This window comes from Suncus etruscus, chromosome 3, assembly GCF_024139225.1.
Source record: "Suncus etruscus isolate mSunEtr1 chromosome 3, mSunEtr1.pri.cur, whole genome shotgun sequence".
Lineage (NCBI taxonomy): Eukaryota > Metazoa > Chordata > Mammalia > Eulipotyphla > Soricidae > Suncus > Suncus etruscus.
The window spans coordinates 135845508-135863880 of record NC_064850.1 but is presented as its reverse complement, the minus strand read 5'-3'; the positions used below and the strand labels follow the sequence as shown (position 1 = coordinate 135863880).

General features: G+C 38.6%; 1 non-coding gene across 1 annotated transcript; it reads right to left on the bottom strand.

Moving 5' to 3' along the window:
• Nucleotides 1-1720: 1720 nt before the first annotated feature.
• Nucleotides 1721-1853, bottom strand: LOC126005202 (small nucleolar RNA SNORA51). Its single transcript, XR_007494372.1, has one exon. It is a non-coding gene; the product is annotated as a small nucleolar RNA SNORA51 (small nucleolar RNA).
• Nucleotides 1854-18373: the final 16520 nt, after the last annotated feature.

Sequence of the window (18373 nt, the reverse complement as noted above, 5' to 3'; positions counted from 1 at the left end):
AAACTATCCTTGCATTCCTGGAATGAAATCTATTTGGTCATATTGTATGACCTTCTTCATGAGGCATTGGATCTTATTTGTCAGAATTTTGTTAAGAATCTTTGCATTCATGTTCATCAGGGATATTGGTCTGTAATTATCTTTTCTTGTAACATCTCTCTCTGGCTTTGGTATCAGGGTGATGTTAGCTCATAAAACTATTTGTGAGTGTTCCTGATTCTTAAATTTCCTGAAAGAGCCTGGTAGTAGTTACTCTTGAAAGATTTGCAAGAATTCGCTAGTGAGTCCATCTGGGCCCTGTCTTTTGTTTTGGGGAAGACTTTTGAATACTCTTTTAATTTCTCAGTAGTGATGGTTCTGTTTAGATATGCTAGATCATTCTGTTTTAACCATGGAAGATTATAGGTGTCCAAGAATTTGTCCATTTCTTCCAGGTCCTCATGTTTCGTAGTGCTGAGTTTCTTAAAATAGTCTCTGATTACCATTTGAATCTCTGCAATATCCATAGTGATCTCACCCTTTTAATTTCTAATCCAGTTTAATAAGTTTCTCTCTCCATTTGTTTGTGAGTTTTGTTAATGGTTTATCAATCTTGTTTATTTTTTTGAAGAACCAACTTTTGCTTTCATTGATCTTTCTGGTGTTCTTTTTTTTTTTTTTTGACTCTCACTTTATTGATTTCTGCTCTAAGCCTCTTTATTTCCTTCTGCCTACTTATTTTTGTTTCCTTTTGTTGATCATTTTCTAATTTTAAAAGCGTGTCATTAAGCTATTTATGTAGGTCCCTTCGTCCTTTCTTATGTGTGCTTGCAAAGCTATAAATTTTCCTCTTTACTGCTTTTGCTGTGGTCATAAATTCTGATAGTTTGTATCTTCATTGTTATTTGTTTTCAGAAATATTTTGATTTACTCTTTGATTTCAAATTTGACCCACTGGTTGTTCAGCAAGATTAAATATCTGTTTTTGCTCTAATTTGTCACCTAGATTTAGTAAAAAAGACTAAGGATGGTGTTCTTGATTATATGTCTATATATGTAAGTTATTTTCACACCTAAGGAGTCTACCATCTTCCCCCTCACAGATGTTTCACTCTCTTCCTTCCTGCTCACCTTCACTAGAAGCTGCCTAGTTTCACTTCTTACCCTACTTCACCTAGATCAGCTTTCATTACTCTCATCAGTTTCTGGTTGCTGCTATTTACACTGTGAAATAGGACTGCCCTCTAAAAACTAAGCTATGGCTAGTACTATTCTCATATTATTATATTATTTGTTACTATTGTTCATATACTCTGATAACCTCTATAGTTCAGCACAGAGCATCATTCTAGACACTTCTCACCATGCTACATACATTTTAGCCTCAGGAAGAGACAATACAGAAAATATTTAAGTTATTTCATTTAAGTAGTTACTTCACACACACGCCACTACTGTCCCTACACACACATACAATCACACAGCTGGAAACCTGTGACTTTGTCTCTATTGGTCTTTCTATGGGACCACTTTTCAGGACCCTACATTCCTGCTGGGTCTGTCCTGAGTCAGGAGTGTCATAATCCTGGAACACAGGCCCCATCTTTGAGAACTATGCAGTACCCACAGAGCCAATAGTCTAGATTTCTTCAACATGAACTATGTTTCTAACTGCTTGGATTAGAGAAACCACATTTTACAACAACTTAATTGCAGATTCTATGCCAATTTTTAATTTATTTTTTGTCCCCCAATTCACAATACAGAGCAGGCAAAGGGCCTGTGTTGAGGTATATATGATGTGCATTTACTGTACCTCCTCTTTCTATACAGTCAGTGTAAAGAACACAGCCTGTGGTAAGAATTGGAAGGCCTTATCTTTTCTTTTTTTTTTGATTTTTAAATATATATATTTATATATAATCCTTCACTAGTGCAACATTCCCATGACCATCTATTATGCTGTGAAATAAGTCAGAGGGAGAGAGATAATTACAAAATGGTCTCAGTCATCTATTGGTTTTGAGAAAAATGAAAAATAGAGGAGGACTAGAGGGACCAGCTCCTGACATGAAGCTCACCTCTTTGATTCTGGAGACCAGCTCTTGCCAGGTATGGGGTTTGGGGAGGCCCCATACCAGAGCCCTTCTCCCTGGCCTGGGGCATGTTGGGAGGCTTGGCAGGCCCCCAGCCATCTCCCTTTTTCTCCCTTGGACTTTAGACCTTCCCTGGGTGCTGGTCTAGGTGGACTCTATAGGGGTCAACAGACATTCCCCCTACCTCTCCCTACACTAATGGGAATGTGCTTTGGAAGGAGGGCGGATCGTTCTAGCACTGGTTTATGTTGGGACAGTCAATGGAAATTTTTTCTCTTTGTTTTTCTATTGATAGTATTGTATGCATATATTTTATATATCCATAACATCCATCTTGTATTGTGACCTTGATACTGCCCTACAAAGCTCATTTCTAATATTTTACTGCCTCAGTCCCAACCCTTATTTCCCCCCATCTTCCCATGTAGGTGCAGCTCATGACATGAAGCTCACCACATAGAGTGATAAGTGCAGTTAGAGAAATAACTACACTGAAAACTATCATAACAATGTAAATGAATGAGGGAAAAAGAAAGCCTGTCTCGAGTACAGGTGTGGGTGGGGTGGGGAGTAGGTAGATCTGGGAAATTGGTGGTGGGAATCCTGCACTGGTGAAGGGGGGTGTTCTTTACATGACTATAATCATACAACTACAATTATATTTGTAATCACGGTGTTTAAATAAAGATAATTTATAAAAAATAAAAAATAAAACATTTCTGTGACAGTTCTTTAGACATGGTTGATTATAGTTTCTGGTGCATTCAGAGCTTTTTACAAGAGAAATGTCTGTTTCCATAGACTAAGCCAAGGTGCCAACATGTTCTGAGCCATAAAGTTCTTAAGTCACTGATTATCTATTAATTCACATAATCGTTCACTCATTAATTCATTTTATAAATATTTATTGAATATCTACTATGTTCCTTTAAGTAGCCACTACTATATAGTGATGAAAAATAGAAATATTTTATAGGAAAGATTTTTCTAGTGAGCTGACATTTGAGCAGATAACTAAATAAATTACTGACATGGTTATTCAAATATTTTCCATAAGAAAGGGAGAGTGTGGTCAAAGTAGAACAATGCATGCAACAACCTTCTAATGAAATAAGCCTGGTTTGATAAAAAAAAAAAAAAAACACTACAGGAAAGCAGAGGGTCACAGCACAAGAATAGAACTAAGATCCATAATATGAAGCTCTGACAATCAATTCCAGGGATTCTAACATTAGTCTGAGTTAATAGGAAAGGTTAGATTAAAGGAGCGATATGACTTAATCATATCTTAACCTGACTTAGGTTCTGACTTAAATCAATTTACATTGCAATTAACCAAAGATTATACTTGATAAAAGATGATAGGAAAAATATGTGGCAACAAGAACTTTTGCAATAATTCAGGTGATAGATAATGGTGACTCCTATGATCTATGGCATAATTAATCAAAATTTTTCATTGTAAAAAAGGTAATGCCAGGATAATTAGTGATGCAATGAGCTTCAGAACCACCTGGTGAAAATTTAAGAGGCAGAGACACACCTACAAAGACCTAATTCTGGGTTCTTTACTCCAGATTTACTGACCTGACTTCCTTGTGCCTGGAATCTTATCTCTAGGTTGCTGAACTTTCTCTGCCTACATAAATAAAATTTTTCTTAATCAACTATGTAAGTTATCTAATTATGCATAACAAATATTCCCAACTAAGTGGCAAATATCACTGTGCATTTCTCCTCAGACTCAAAGATATTTAGGTCAGTTAGGAAAGTTCTACATTAAACCTGTTGGTCTTTAGATCAGCTGGAATAACTGATACAGCTGGCTTGTTCTGGGGCCCGGGTTAAAAGGAAGCAGCTACATACTGGTCTCATTTGTTTGCATATTTTCTAAGAAGATCAAGAGCTCCTAGAATGGCTAACAAAAGCTTGGAGTTCTCTTAGGGCCTTCACCCCGAATATATACATTTCATTTACTATCACTGCCACCTCTTCACCCAAGTGGGGAATATATTTCTATGCTACAAGGAAATTCTGCAAAACTGCACAATTGTAAAAAAATAGAGGAAACCAAAAAAGATGAAAAAGTGGGAATGATAATACAACTTAGTACATGGATGTAACAAATTAAGTTAATGATCTCTGGGTTTATTTCTCTGAGAATTGCATTTGCAGTTTTCCAATGGCAATTCCTAAGACAGAGACTCCAATTCAGTGAATCTGTGTCAGTATGGGAAAATTGGGGGAGGGGGGCAGAGAGATAGCATAGTGGTAGGGCATTTGCCTTGCTTGTGGCTAATCCAAGAGGGACCTGGTTCGATTCCCAGTATCCCATATGGTCCCCTGAACCTGCCAGGAGCAATTTCTAAGCACAGAGCCAGGAGTAACCCCTGAGTGCCGCCAGGTGTGGTCCAAACACCAATAAATAAATAAAGTTTAAAAAAAGAATGGGAAATTAACATTTCTAATAAACTCCTGTAATCTTACAGATCACATTGTAAGCAACAGAACTTAGAACACATCTCCAGGAGAAACTCAGAGGGACAAGAAAAGGAAACGTTTAATTTTGTCATACCTAATTTCTTAGGATGGTAAATCATCTCTTTGGAGAGATACTTTGGTATAAGCTTTGGAGGCTACTGGCATGTATTTAAAGACAGAGCCGGGTAAGTCAAGGCCTGATTACTCCTTGGTTTAGGTAATTAGAAATGCCCAATGTGGCTCAATTCCTTCAACTCTATCTCCTATCAAGTGACTACAGCTTTTAAAAAGGTACTATCCAACCCAGCTCCCAGCATATGAATGAATTAGTTCTTCCTTCTTTAATGGTCTCTGACTTACCCTGCTTCAACATACAGAGTTTGTTTAGATTTTGAATTTTGGGCTACATTCAGTGGTTCTGAAGGCTTACTCCTAGCTTTGTGCTCAGGAATCACTTCTTGCTGGGCTCAAGGGACCATATGGAGTGCCAGGGACCAAACCTGGAATGGCCACTTGCATGGCATGTACCCTCTCCACTGTAGGCTCTGACACAAAGAGTTTGAAAACACTAAGAGTTAAGTAAAGACCATATTTAATATTTTGACCTTTCCCTGAAATTTGCAGTATTGACTCACACAATGCTGGGCAGTGATGGTAAGCCACAACTACCTGACAGCCACTCAGTCTCCAGAGCAGGTAACCATTTCCCTACAGCATACTTTAGTCAATGCAGTGTACAAGATACCCAGTTTATAAACCAATAATCTTGTTTAAATGACATATTAGATTTTTTTTGCCCAACTGTGGACTAGTGAAATATTGAGTCCATTCAAGGTAGGATAGGTACTATGTTTAATTGGTGGTCTGGTATATTAAATATACTTTCAGCACACAATGAATGAGCTTAGCAGAATGTAACCCCATCATAAATCCAGGAAGCCTTATACATCAGGAGTGTGTTCAAATGCTCTGCCTACAACTTTGCCTTTCAGTGAGCACTATGAAAGTTACCTTGTCCTCTGTGTTCTCCCCACTGCCTGATACTTTGGGTAAAGGTCTCATCTTATGATTGAGAGTCAAATCCTTTATGTTCTGGACAAACAATACATGTAAAAACACCACAGATGAAAGGGTCTCCCCCAATGATTTAGTGATTTCATTGTGAGATACAATAATCTTTACAAATTTTCTTTGGTTGAAGTTTTTTGATGATTCCATTACCATGTAGTTGTCAATAAACAATATAAAGTAAATTATCTTGTACCTGACAAGTGGGCAGGCTTAGGGGTAAGTGGATGGGAATCAGGCAACAATGATGGAGTGAATGTTACACTGGCAGTGGGATTGTTGTTGGAACATGAAATGCTAGAATACATATTGTGAGCATGATGTTTTAAAACCATGCTATTTAAATATAGTAATAAAACATTGAAAAGAAGAGAAAGAAAGAGATCTGCCTGCCACAGAGATTGAAGCAATTTCTCTGCCCCATCTAGCCTCTTCTTATAGCAGGGTTAAAGTGGTGATTCCTTCATAATTGCCTATGAGAAGTGCCACAGAGAATTGTTGTTGGCATTCAGACCATGATCCAAACTCTTAAACTCAAATATTTGGGATTGGGACCTGTAGAATACAAATATAAATAATACAACACATAAAGTCCACATATTAGGTGAGGCTGCCCCAGGCACCGTTTTCTAACCCCTTTGGCCTGTGGGTCTAAAGATGCTGGATAACAGTGGAGAAATAATTCACAAGCAGTCAGTTAAAGTTTCATCAAAGTCAGTATGCTTTATTTCTCAGGCTTTTCTCTGCCATGAGTCTCTCTGCCATGTGCTCTTATGTGCTTCTCTGCTAAGCTTTTTGCTGACCTCTTGGTCTCTTCCAGCTTCTCTCCAGCCAGGTTATTTTATTCTTTATTTAAAACAGCCTGCCCATCCCAGGGTGGGTGGTCTGATTATCCATGTGGGATTAACATCTCAAAAAAGAGGTTAAAAAAACAGGAAGTTGGAGAAAGATTTACCTTACTTACAGGGACCCATCATATTTTTTTTTAATTTTAGGTGATTTCCACATGTACCCAGACCAAACATGATTGGATGTGGGAGGGGTCTAGCTCCACAGGCTGTCATGACAGCTGCAACACAGATAGGTAGTACTGGTGAGTCAAGGATGTAATTCAACTATCATTACTATGGGTGTTAGAGCTCTTGAATCAACAAACAATCTGGAGAAACAAGAAACAGATTCTTCCAATCTGGTTATGAAAATAAGTGATTACCTATTGTTGCATAAAAGTTGGTTCCCTCATTAAGCATCCTAGAACCTGTCTCATCATGAATTATAGAAAAAAAGCAGGTTTTAAAAGAACTTAACCAGCCATAGGCTATATATAAGAGCGCAATAGACACTTCCAGTGGGAACCAGACTTTTATAAACAACTTAATATCTAACAGAATATGGCACATAACAAATTTTCCATGACATGGGGCTGGTGAGGTGGCGCTAGAGGTAAGGTGTCTGCCTTGCAAGTGCTAGCCAAGGAAGGACCGCGGTTCGATCCCCTGGCATCCCATATGGTCCCCCCAAGCCAGGGGAAGTTTCTGAGTGCTTAGCCAGGAGTAACCCCTGATCATCAAATAGGTGTGGGCCCCCCCCCAAAAAAAACCCAAAAATCCTTATATCACAAATTTTCCATGACAAAGAGAAGAGACAAAAAAAGAACATGAATCAGGGGAAGTCCAGGAAGAAGTTGCATAAAGGAAGATGAAGGAAAGATAGATAAGCAGAGAAGAGCATGGAAAAGCAGGAAGGCATGGAGCAGGGTAATAAGAATCTTGTCCCTTAGAAAGAAATTGGCTTCTCTGTTTATACAAAACTTTCTCACACCTCCTGACTTTACCATACACTCTTCAGTAATCAGTTTTTAAAACTTAAGGTAAATAACATAGCCTTTTCCTCTCTCATTGTCTCCCATTGCTGACTGTACCAGGGATAAACAGTAATGTTCCTGGAAAGAGAGCATGGGGCATCCTATCTGTTTCCAAAGTCCCTTCTCCCCAAGGTTTACATGGAGGAAAGAACAATACTGGCAGCTCTGTAACAGTCCTACCAAGATGGGTTTGTTGTTTTTTTGTGGTCCCATGGAATAATTTTGTTTTGTTTTGTTTTTCGGCCACACCCGGTGACACTCAGGGGTTACTCCGGGCTATGCGCTCAGAAATCACCCCTGGCTTGGAGGACCATATGGATGTGAAAAGATCAGACCACAGGCCGTCCTAGGCTAGTATGCACAGGGCAGATGCTTTACAGCTTGTGCCATCATTCTGGCCTCAAAATAATTATTTTTTAATAAAAAATAGTTTTGTTCAGGGCTGGCATGATAGCGCAGTGGTAGGGCATTTGCCTTGCACGCGACTGACCCAGGATAGACCTGGGTTCTATCCCCGGCATCCCATATGGTCCCCCAAGCCAGGAGCAATTTCTGAGCGCCAGCCAGGAATAAGCCCTAAGCGTCATTGGATGTGTCCAAAACAAACAAACAAACAAGTTATGATTCTTCCAATTTTTAAATAATTTTTGGTGCTCTTATGTTATTTTTATTCATTATTTTTATAACAATTTAGGTAGCTACGTAGTGTTAAAGTTCATGGTGACCATCTATAAAGTCACTATACCCATATATAACCAAAGCAACAACCTTTCACCACTATTTATTTGTATCTCTAATCTACTTTTCTTTCCTTCTACCCTTCCCAATACTATTTGATCATTGGTTTTGTATTTCAATTATTGCTCAATACAATCTATTCTCTTATCTCTACCTATTTCCCAGATGAGTGAGATTTTTTTTTATTTGCCCTTCTCCTTATGACTTAATTCCCTTTAATGTGATAATCTCCAATTACATCTATGGTGTTGAAAACCACAAGATTTCATCTTTTCTTACAGTTGCATAGTATTCCACTGTGTGTATATATGAGTGTACATATATATGTATGTACACACATATAAATATATATGCAGCTTCTTGATCCATTCAGCTGTTGTTATACATTTGTACTATTTTCATATCCTGGCTATTATTGTATTAAGTGCTGCAATGAACACAGATGTACTTATATATTTTCAAATTCATGTTTTTGTGTTATGGAGATAGATGCCAATAAGTGGTATAATTGAGTTGTATTAGAGTTCTATTATTATTTTTTTGCAATATCTCCAAACTGCTTTTCATAAGAGGCTGAACCAAATGACATTCCCACTAATAGCCAAATGAAGATTGTGTGTGTGTGTGTGTGTGTTTATCTTTGGTTTATTTAGTTTATGGTTTGCATATCACAGCCAGCAGTGCTCAAGTCTTACTCTGTGCTCAGGAATCTCTCCTAGTAGGGCTCCAGGACATATTGGATGCCTGGGACCAAATTCAAGTCAACCACTTCCCATACAAGAGTCCTACCTGCACTATCAATACCATATCTTTGCCAACATTGATAGCTTCAATCTTTTTGATATATGCCATTCTCACTGATGTAAGATTATATCTTATTTTCATATTGATTTGCATTTCCTTAATAATAAATGATAATGAGCACTTTCTTATATGCCTACTAACCAACCGCCCATGTCTTCTTTGAGGATAGAAGATTAAGATCATTTAATAATATTATCAAAACCTTGCAACAAATCAATATCTGCAGATATGTTAACTTGATCAGAGAACTCCACACCCTCAGTAAACCAGAAGTACACACTGGTTTCAGCAAGCATGCAACCTGTGGAAATTTATTATATTTAGGATTGAGCCTTTAATCCTGAGATGCTGTATCTAGCTAATTAAATTCACAGGCAGTCTCAAGACAGATATTTCTGGTCTGTGTCAGAATATCAGGAAAGCTTGGCATGACCGCTCCAAATATTTGTTGCACCAGTTAACCACCAACTAGTATAGGCAACAGATCACATAGTGGGATGCGAGAAAACATTTCCCTCTAAACACACTCCATCCTCTGCATGGAAGGAAGAGATATGGAAATTGAAGAGGTGGCTGTTTTGGTTTGTGTTAAGCAGATAGAAAATACTTATCTTCTCACAATACATAACCCTCCAGAAAACTGGATGGCAAGCTCAGATCAAAGTGAGTCAATTACTAGATGTCCAACCTCCAGCTGACTAGGGTTATAAGGAATGAAGTAGCAATTTTTTAGGGCTCCAACACATAGCTATAGTGATACATGTGACCCTGTAGCTACTCTCTTTCTTGCTTTTGACATCATCTTGTCATTTTCCCTCACCTACAGAAAGAACTGTGTCATTTGCACAATCAGAAAATATCCACACACACACACATTATACATACACATCAGTAAGTCTGTGATCACAGTGTCCAAACAGTTTCCAGATGATCCAAATGCAGTCAATGCTGGGTTCTGCTCCATCTGGACTCCATGTGCATAAGCAGGTATTGGCAAGAAAGTTGGATGAAACTACCGGCATAAAGGATTCAGTGAGATAAAAGATGAAATGTGTGATAAATGTTCAATGACTAGGAAGTATGAATCCACATCTAACTCTCTGTCCTTGCAGAGGCAATGGATGGTCACCATCCATAGTGCCTTCTAGTCCCAAAACTTGCTGTTTTTTTTTTTTTAAAGAAGCAGAAGCCTGGGCCAGATGATAGAACTGTGAATAAGGCGCTTGCTTTGCACACGGGTGACATGGTTGAATCCTACATATTACATATAATTTCTTGAACACCTTTAAAAGTGATCCCTGAGTGCAGAGCTAAGAGTAAGTCCTGAGCACCAGTGGGTTGCACCCCCATTTCCCCATTCCACTCTGCCAACCTGTATGATAATCAATTCTGGATAATGATTATCAAAGACTGGAACCAGACTTTTTCCCTCTCACTGCCACAGTGTCTGATAAAGAGCTTCCAGCTTCAGATGACTAAATTAGGCTAAGAATGAGCCCAAAGACTTGGAGATATCCCATAGGGTGGGTGCTGCTTGCATTCAAGGAACACATCTGAACAAGCAGTTCCCTTGAATAGTGGCCTGGTTTCTCCCAAAAGAAGCTCATCAGGGCACCAGCCCTATACTCCTCTCCCAGAACCTCTGTGCCCACTTTCTTATTTCTCTTTCCAGCTTTAAGCATTTTGCAAGCCTGTGATTATTTTTTCACACCAGCTGGAACATCATCATGCATCCTCTCAAGACCAAAAAAAAAAAAATTACTATCAGGGACAGACAGACTCTAACAAATACAAGGGATTTTGAATGAATCTTGTCTGCAAATATAACTCACCCAAGGCCCAAATTTCATGCTTCAGGATTCTGACCTAAAGCTTTCAAATCATAGCTCTCTTCCTGCTAAATGTCAAACTTCTCCCAGAACACCTCTGAAATGAGACACATTCCTTGCTCCACAGTAGATATTTATAAATTCAGCTATTTTAAAATGGCAATGTAACAAGAATGACCCTTTGAAAACTTAGGTAGAAATTTCCGGCCAAGATACCAGTTGAGTTTATTGTTATTGTTGTTGTTATTATTGTTTTATTCTTTTGGGAGATTTTAAAATAACAAACCCATTCTTTCTTCCATAAGATTGAAGACTGGCAGTGAGAAAACATTTTTTGACTCAGGTAACCACGGCCTTTCCAAAAAGGCTCTTTATGTTTGTCTCTATTAGGGAGCTCTGCAGAAGCCTGCTCCCACATAGTTCTTCTGGAGCTGCCCTGCCAAGGACACAGAGACATTTCTTCAGATTTGTTTCAGAGTGCTGTCTGGCTCATCTCTAGAAAACAGGGCCTTTGCATTTAGATGATTTGAGAATGGTTAAACTTGAAGTTCCTTAGTTGCATTTCCTTTGCTGTGTTGTTGAAGAGTCTTTAGGGGAAATGCAGTGCTTCACTATTTAACAGATGCATCAATAAAATAATATTCATGGGAACCAAGAATGTACGGGAGTAAGATGCTTTCCTTGACCTGGATTGATCCTTGGCACCTTGCACCCTGAGCACCCTCAGAAGTGATCCCAACCAAAGAGCAAGAAATAAGTCCTGAGTGCTGTTGGGTATGACCTCAAACCAAAATAAAAATAATAATTATTATATCACTGTGGATTACATAGCAGTTAACAAAAATCATACTGTTTAATCATCTAAATAGCCAAGTGACATTGATAATGTGATTTCTTCAGTATTTAAAAGCCTGGGAGAGAGATTAACTGCCTGCAAAGTTTGATGAGCTGAAGTTTAAACTGAAGACTTCTACTCCATCCACCATGTGACTACAGCTGGCCCATCTGAAGCTGCTGAGGAATTGCTTTTATATCTCTGCTTCCAACAATGCCATACTTGCATAAAGAGAAAATATTACTTATTTGTTAAATGGTCCAGAGAAGACACACCCAAAATTCCGGGTCTGAAGTTTATTAAAGGCTCTTCTGACCTTACTCTACCTCCTATCTTGTCATACCCTCAGCAGCCCTTTGTCCTGCCCCAAGTTCCCCTTTTCTCAGAAATAGCCAACATATATTTCAGCCGGGGCAGCAGGATGGTTCCTGATTGATATGAAATGTGAGGGTTAATTCAGGAAATACTCAAAGACACTACATGAGGACCTCTGGATTTGGTGTCACTGGGAATTGTTCAGACTGGCCACCAAAAAAGAAAAGGGACATGAACTGAGGGAGAGACAGGAGACAAATGGAACTTATCTGTCCCATGTTGTCTCCTGCAGGTTCTGTGGGTGTTGTACAGGCTACAGTGGAGACAGTAGAGCAGATGGAAGATGGCACTTATATGTGACCACTGCCCCTCCCACCAGTGTCAGCCATCAGGCTCTTGACTTTGAACTTGAATAGCAACAACATCTGCTGTACTCAACCCCACTGAGCACAAAGCTCACTCTGTCTTTACAAGTTACCACAACCCCCCCCCCAGGAACCATTTATCTATTCACTTCATGTAGATTCATGTTGGGTACATGCTCATCTCCCTGCGGTTGACACCTTGCAGGTAGAGCCTAACAGCAAAAGCAGGCTAGGTAGAAATCATGAAGGACTGGAAAGTGTATGCCTAGTATGCAAAGGGTTCTCGGTTTGACCTCAGCAAACATGGTCTCCCTATACACCACCACGTGTATTCCTGGTGGTCTCCAATACAGCTGACACGTGCTCTTCAATCCCCAAAATAAATAAATAAATAAATAAATAAATAAATAAATAAGTGCAAAACAAGTAAAAGTAGTAGAATTAACATCCAACTACTTCATTTCTATATGTGAAAATTCATTTAGAAACATCTTTAGTATTTTCATATCAACTTTTATGAAACTTTTCAAGACAGCTACATGAATTACAGCATCCTTATATTTTTGCCCCTTCTGCAAATATTGACTCCAAATACATTTATAATGCTGACAATTAGATTCACATCCTTTTGTCGGTGAAACCAACAGTAGACAGGCTTTCAAAGTGAGTGACCTTTTCCTATTGTAAAGTGTAGCTTCAAGTCATTAAGCCAAAGTAATTGCTAACCCCTCTGCAGTCTCACTGAGCTCATCATAGAATCTGAATGTAGCCTACCCCTCTGGGGTGCTAACACAGGGCCAGCTCATGCCCAGATCAAAGGCAACACACACTGAGAGGCTTCTTCTGAAAAAGAAAACAAGACATCTCCCATGTCCTTAACTAAGCTAGAAATGAAACTTAGCAAGTATTCTCTGTGTTTGTGTGTGTGTCTCATGCACATGCACACAGAGAAACATACACACACATAAAATCCATGCACATTGCTGGGAGCTTTATGATCTCTGTTATGAACAACAAAAGAACCCAGAAATCAATAGATCACCCGAATGTGACAGATATTATTTCCACTGACTAAATCAAGTGTCTCAACAGTCATGATTAATGGACCTGGAACTTCACTTGGGGAGGGAAATGTGCTTTGTTATCCCAGGAAATGCCTGCAAAATTCCAGGACTGGGCAACAGCACTTTCCTCTAAATTTAACACTCCTTAGGACAACTTTAATGCTGTTGAAGACCTCAGTGGAATGTACTGGGCCTTTTTCCTGTTTTACTCTGGGCCATAAGTTATAGATGACATTAAGTAAAAAACAAGTAATGAATTCATCCGTTCATTAGGCTTTTCATTGTTGATTCAAGATTTTGAGAGGCTTCAAATTTACCTTTTATAGGCAAAAATTTCTTTTCAATACTCTAAAGAAAATTATGTAGAATTTTTCATATCTTTAACAATCCTGAGTATGTTTTATAAGATTACTTGAGTTGAATTCTCACTATTAATTAGTCTTCTTTTAGAAAGAAAATCCAATCAGGGGCCTGAGAGATAGCATGAAGATAAGGCATTTGCCTTGCATGCATAAGGATGGTGATTCGAATTCCAGCATCCCATATGGTCCCCCAAGCCTGCCAGGAGCGATTTCTGAGCATAGAGCCAGGAGTAAACCCTGAGTGCTGCCGGATGTGACCCAAAATCAAAAAAAAAAAAAAAAAGGATATCAATCAGATGCTATTCTGATAAACTGATGATTCATTGAATTAAATAAAATTATAGAATCTCTCTTATTTTGAACTCTATGATAGTCTTTGGAAAATATAACAAAAAAAATCTAACCTAAAAGAAGATGTATGTTCTCACAGATGGCAGCAAGAGGAAAACCAAAAAACGATAAGACAAGGAGCCAAGTTGTTATAACCAATGTTTTGAATAGAAAAAAGGCTATAATGGGTGAGGCCTCCTGGTGGGAAGGATATTCTAGTTACACTATTACAAATTAGTTGAGGGTCAATATACATTCACTACTTCAATGGAAACTCCATCATAGACCTAATATAGTAAGGATTTTCAACTATGGTTGGAACCTCCTGATGTGAAGCACTAACTGTATACAACACATCAAAAGAAATTCACAGTTTTCTAGGAAATGGGCAACACAGCATGTAGTTGGGTTATATTTAAGACGTTCACTTTGGCTGAACCTATAGATGAGATGACAGACAGGAGGATATAGGGCAAAGCTCAGCCAGGCCTGATGCGGGTAAAAGAGGCCAAATTTGGGGGCTGTGTTGTGCAAAGAAGCCTCAAGATTCCATGTCTGACAGACCCAAATTTTAGGGTGAGTAGGGCACTAAGCTTGGTCCTGGTTTTCAATGTAATTGTGAGGGCGAGGAAGCTCAGGAAGAATATCAAAATTCAGGAACTGAAGGAAGAAAGATAGGCAAAATGAGGTTAAGATATCAGGTGTGTATCTCTCATTTAGAAGTGGTCACATTCTGGCAAAAAGATGAGGCAGCCCAGCAAGCATACAGGACACTCTGAAGTATGAATGTGTGAATAGACTGGGGCTTGGAAACGGGTTGGGGGGAGGATTCCTAGGATCAAATATTCTACTCAAGCGCAGTCCAGTTGAAATAAAACACAAGCCACAAATAATCCAGTAACTACAGTAAAAGGACAATGAAGGGCCAGGGACATGTCTCAGTAGATATGGGTCCTAAGTTTGGTCCTCACTGTCTCTTGACTGCCCCCTGCCGGTAGCCCCAGGACACCACATTACACTGTCAAACCTGCACTATCAGACTGAGTATGGCAGAGTGGTACAAGGCCCTATGAAGCACTAATGGTAGACCCTATAAAAAAAAAAAAAAAAAACAGAGAAGGAGAGGGGCAAAGAGAAAGGGAGGAAAGAAGAGGAAAGACAAGATAATCAGTGATAGGTGACCTCATTTAATACTATATTTTGTTTAACCCCTTATAATTTTAATACGATGATTTCAAAGCTGTAAAAAAACATGTTAGAACACATGTCTATCATACTTGATTCCTAGTGCCACATGAACCTATCCCAGCCCAGTGGCCTCCAGAGCTTGCAGGAGTTGTTTCTGGTCTCCTCAACCTCCACCCCCAAAACTATTAAAGACTGAAGTTGAACCCTATTTAAAATATATGATCCCTTCAAAATCAATGCATATGAGTAAAAAATATGGAAGCATTTTGGAAGCATCTTTGATCCAGATCTCGGAAACCTTATATATATTTTATACTTAGAGTATGTCCCAACAAAAAAGTTTCATCTGTATTTGGATTCCTTAAAATTTAGAGCCAAAAAGCCGACCCAGATCATTCCTATTTATAATTAGAGATTTTTTTCAATAACTAAATCAAGAATGTACTTGAAAGTTAAATTGAAAATAACATAAATTCATGGGCTACATAAATATAGTTGCCATGTCTAATTCAGCCAGCTCCATAGACTCCCTCTGTTCTTGGAAGAGAGGTAAACTAAGCCATAAAAATTATAAATACACCAGCCATGCAGCTAAATTCTAGCAATCCTAGGAGAAAAGGGCCAAGACCCTGCCCTGACAAAGCAACACCTGCTTCACCCATAATCCACAATCACCACTTTTATCAATGGCCCTGCCTCACCACTCCTCTACAGCTCTCTGTAGAGACACCACTCTGACCAAAATTCCAGTATGCAGTATTTAGGCTGACCTTTTTTGGAGTGAGTACAGACACCCTCCCATCCCCATCTTCTGAATTCTTGGACCTCTGAAAGCTCTGGCAGCTAAAAACATAGTCCATAAATGCCACAATATCAGAAATAGTACTTAGAATTCCTAGATTGTGTGACCTACAACTCCACATGTTTTTAATTTATTTAAAGAAAATACATCACATAGCTGACACAATTGATCATAATACATTTGTTTCAGGCAGAACAAAGGCAAAGGTATTTTAAAAAATAAAAATAGAAAAACTAAAAAGAAGGAAGAGGAAGAAAAAGTTCAGTAGCAAGTATATTTTTGAAAATTATTGAATCACCAATTAACTCATTAAAGGCCTAACAGAAGGTTTATTAAGCTTTTTTACTTCTCTTTTTTTGAATAAGAGTTAAATAAATATAGTAAAAACGGTGTTAGAGTGGCAATTGTTGTTTGCAGAGGCACAGCAAAATATGGGGAATATGGAAAGGAAAAGCCTTGGCCTAAATACATGGAAGTAATTACCCCTTGCCCCTGAAGTTTTCTGACATAAGACCAACTCTGGGCTCCAGGCATACTAGTTGTCCAATCCAAATAATTGTCTGTGGTGCCAATAAACTTTTTTTCACACAGTCACTGTTGTTGGTATCAGGCTTCTGTAGTTAAAGATGCTGGATTCTGTGTATATCCTACACTGAAGTCAGGATGATGTGGAGTGTCCTCTAGTTTCACCTCACCATTAGAGGAGAGGGCAATAAGGAGAGCCCTGCACTGAAAGCAAGTTGTTGTTGTTGTTGTTGTTGTTGTTAAGTCTTCTTGGTGTTCAATACACATCACAAAAGAAGCTAATATCCAAAATATACAAGGCACTGACAGAACTTTACAAGAAAAAAACATCTAATCTCATCAAAAAATTGGGAGAAGAAATGGACAGACACTTTGACAAAAAAGAAATACAAATGGCCAAAAGGCATATGAAAAAATGCTCCACATCACTAATTATCAAAACAACTATGAGGTACCATCTCATGCCACAGAGATTGGTGCACATCACAAAGAATGAGAACAAGCAGTGCTGCTGGGGATGTGGAAAGAAAGGAACTCTTAACCACTACTGGTGGAAATGCCGTCTAGTCCAACCTTTATGGAAAGTGATATGGAGATTCCTCCAAAACCTAGAAATTGAGCTCCCATATGATCCAGCTATACCCCAGGAATACAAAAATACAATACTGTATAAAAATCCCTTCCTCACACCTATCTTCATTGCTGTGCTATTTACAATAGCCAAACTCTGGAAACAACCAAGATGCCCTTCAACAGATGAATGGCTAAAGAAACTGTGGTACATATACACAATGGAATATTATGCAGCCATTAGGAGAGATGAAGTCATGAAATTTTACTATACATGCATGTACATGGAATCTATTATGATGAGTGAAATAAGTCAGAGGGAGAGAGATAGACACAGAATAGTCTCACTCATTTATGGGTTTTAAGAAAAATAGAAGACATTCTTCCAATAATTTTTAAAGACAAAAGAAAGGAAGGCTGGAAGGTCCAGCTCACTACATGAAGCTCACCACAAAGAATGATGAGTGCAGTTAGAGAAATAATTACATTGAGAACTAACATAACAATATGAATGAATGAGGGAAGTAGAAAGCCTGTCTAGAGTACAGGCGGGGTAGGGGTGGGGAGGAGGGAGATTTGGAACATTGATGATGGAAATGTCACACTGGTGAAAGGGGTGTTCTTTAGATGACTGAAACCTAAGTACAATCATGTTTGTAATCAAGGTGTTTAAATAAAGATTAAAAAAAGTTAAAAAGAAAAAGTCGTCTGGGTGTTAAGGTGTTCCTCTTTGGGAACTCCAGTATTTTTGATTACTGTCATCTCAGAAAGAAATACAAATTTGGATATTAATGTATATATGAAGTTACCTAATGGTCAGAAACAAAAAAATTGTAATAGATGATCAACTAACAAGAGCTTAATAAACCTTCTGAAAATGAATTAATTACTCATTTCAAGATAAGCAGCAAAAAGCTATGGATAGGCCAAATGTGGCGACATGTGTGGCCTGGTTCAGCTCAGCTCAGCTCTGCTCCGGTAAAATTACGTGGAAACATCTGCATAGAAGCGGCTTTTTGCAGCAAGCCTGGGACGCATCCTCCAGATCAGGAGAATAAAATGGCTCAAGTTCACCCAGTTGAAACCCCATGGAAGAAAGCCACGTGGAGACATCAGCGTGGAAGAAGACCAGCTTCTGGACTAATGGTTTTTAGGTGA